Genomic DNA, 2,644 nt, shown 5'->3' with positions numbered 1-2,644 from the left:
ACCCCCAAAGGGGTCGCGACCCACAGGTTGAGAACCGCTGCTCTAGATGGATGGATATACACATGGTCACCTCCCTTCCTTACTTCTCCCTAGTCTCTGCTCAGATGATCCTTGCATCTGAAAGGCCTTCCCTATAAATGGCACCTCACGTCTCTCCATTTCCCTTATCCTGTTTTATTTTCCTTCATAGCCCTCACACCACATGCTATTTCTTCCCTTTGTTTATCGCCTGCTTCTCTTCCCTGAAATGTTAGTGCTAAGAGGGTGGGCACTTTGCTGTGTTCACGACAGTTTGCCCACACCTAGACAGCAGTACATAATGTGCCCTTAGTAAGTGTGGGCTGAATAAATGAAAGGATGACAGAGAAGAGAGCTATGTACAGAATAGCTGCAATGCCAGATCAAAGGTGATTCATTTCAGTGGGGACCCTTCATGCTAAAAACAAAAAAAAAAAAAAGAAAAAAAGAATCATTTGCTTTGCCTGAAAGTTTCTTTTAAACAATGAGCTTCTCTCTCATAGGATTCCATTTAAAAAAATCAATTCAATAGTGACATCTAGCTAATGACTCATTCGGAACACACTGTGTAGTGGCTGTGACAGACAGTCACGGTACTGGGCACACTGTAAAGTGAAAGATCAACTAGTCACTCACTGCCTGCCTTCAAGAAGTCTGTCTATATTTATTATATTGAGGAAGATAAAGCGTGAATATAAAGACTGAATGTGGAAACTTTGTTGCCTTTGTTGCAAGCAAAAGTCTTCCTGAAATTCAGAAAACAGCAAATCACTACCACGTGGGGCGATATAGAGAACTGGCTAGATTTTTAGCAGGTGGTAAGAGCGGGGCTTTGGGGCTAGGTAGGGAGATAAGACCCAGAACTACTGGGGGAATAGAAGCAGAAAAGGTGCTTGCAGCACTGAGGGCTAAGCTGGATATGGGTCTGTGGTGATACGGTGCAGGCTGCAATTAAATTTCAATTTTCCAGATACTGACTACCTTGGTGTGAAGTCACTCGATACGCTTTATAATCAATTTATATTAAAAAGGAGATGTGAAAGGTTAATGCCCTCAATATTAAATGCTTCAGGAAATGTTCTAGTCATTTTTAAGGCTTTTTCTTTTAGTGTTCTGAACACTTCATTATTTAGTGCATTATGAAAATGTCATTGATACAAAAATAATGACCTGGGTCCAACTTGAACACACCAGCACCAGAGAGAAATGTCAGAGCAGAGGGCGTTAGCCACCCAGATGCACTGGGTTTTAGTGACATGCTGAAGCTTAGACGCAGGCTCAAGAAGGTAATGCCACCCCAAACACACCCAGCAGACGAAAGGAACCGTGTATGAAATGCTAAGAAAGAAGCCTTTATAACAGTACAGGAGAGGGATATATTGACATCACACTTAATGAAAGACAATCCTGCCAAAGACAAGAACAGAAGGAACCTCTGCGGACATGTTGTGACAAATGAATTAAGAGGTGGAGAAGAGGAGAAAAGGAAGGGATAAAAAGGTCAGAATAGATNCGAAAGGAACCGTGTATGAAATGCTAAGAAAGAAGCCTTTATAACAGTACAGGAGAGGGATATATTGACATCACACTTAATGAAAGACAATCCTGCCAAAGACAAGAACAGAAGGAACCTCTGCGGACATGTTGTGACAAATGAATTAAGAGGTGGAGAAGAGGAGAAAAGGAAGGGATAAAAAGGTCAGAATAGATTCAAGTGGCCACCTGGTCACTTTTCTAATGACTCGCATTTAACTTTCCAAAAGGAATCTGAAATAATTCTCCCAAGGGTAAACTGATTAAGCAGTGATTTCTTTGCTCTACAAAGCAGGGGTTCATTTTTTTTTTATCATGTAAAAGGAAGTTTTAATGCAAAATACAGAACTCATATTGTCTTACAAAGATTCTCCACGAATTCCCCCAGATGTCCCTGGGCGGAAGGTGAATAGGCAGTAGAGCATTCTATTTGCAAGTCTTAGCATCAGAACTGGAGTCAAGGGTTGGTGACTACTCCCTGCGGTTAAAGTGAAAGCATTCTTAAAAGGATTTGAAATGCTTTGAACTCCATCCTTCTTGTAACTGAAATTAAACAAACTCGTAAAGAACCAATAAGAAAAGTTGTTGCTGGGTTCAAAGCTTGCACCAGTTCTGGGGGCATAAGAAGGAAAACAGAAATGGCTTTGTTGGGGAGGGGAGTTGAAGTGGCCCAGAGACCCCATTCCAGTAAATCTCAAAAGGAGCTGATGGGGAATTCAGAGATAAAACTCCCAGGCTGCAGGACACAGCTCGGGCGCCCAGGGGATTCCGGGATGATTGAGAGAGACAAGACAGCACCAGAGGAAATTCTTACTCTCATCTCCTCATCCTTCATGAAACTATAGTGACTATTTAAATAACACAGCTAACATGTGCCTAAGACACTTAAACTGCCAGGGGAAAGTCATAGGTTTGCTTGAGGGCTTGTAGCCACTTAAGATGTTTGGTGTAATTTGATGGAAGGGTCCCATCGAGGCAAGACAAGACTCCAAAGGATTTTAGGAGAGTGGTTCAAGTCATGAGTTTTACCTGAAGTTGTGTGTTGGTATCCTAATAACCTAAGGAACTTGGATTTTGGATGCTTGACCCAATC

At 42.0% G+C, this 2,644-nt stretch overlaps 1 protein-coding gene across 14 annotated transcripts in view; it reads right to left on the bottom strand.

The window, feature by feature from the left end:
• The window catches only part of KIAA1217 (KIAA1217 ortholog), a 475,355-nt gene that overhangs the window by 242,348 nt on the left and 230,363 nt on the right, over positions 1–2,644 (bottom strand). The window lies entirely within an intron of this gene.

Source organism: Hipposideros armiger, unplaced genomic scaffold (assembly GCF_001890085.2).
Source record: "Hipposideros armiger isolate ML-2016 unplaced genomic scaffold, ASM189008v1 scaffold_524, whole genome shotgun sequence".
NCBI lineage: Eukaryota > Metazoa > Chordata > Mammalia > Chiroptera > Hipposideridae > Hipposideros > Hipposideros armiger.
This window is presented reverse-complemented; position numbering and strand designations above follow the sequence as displayed.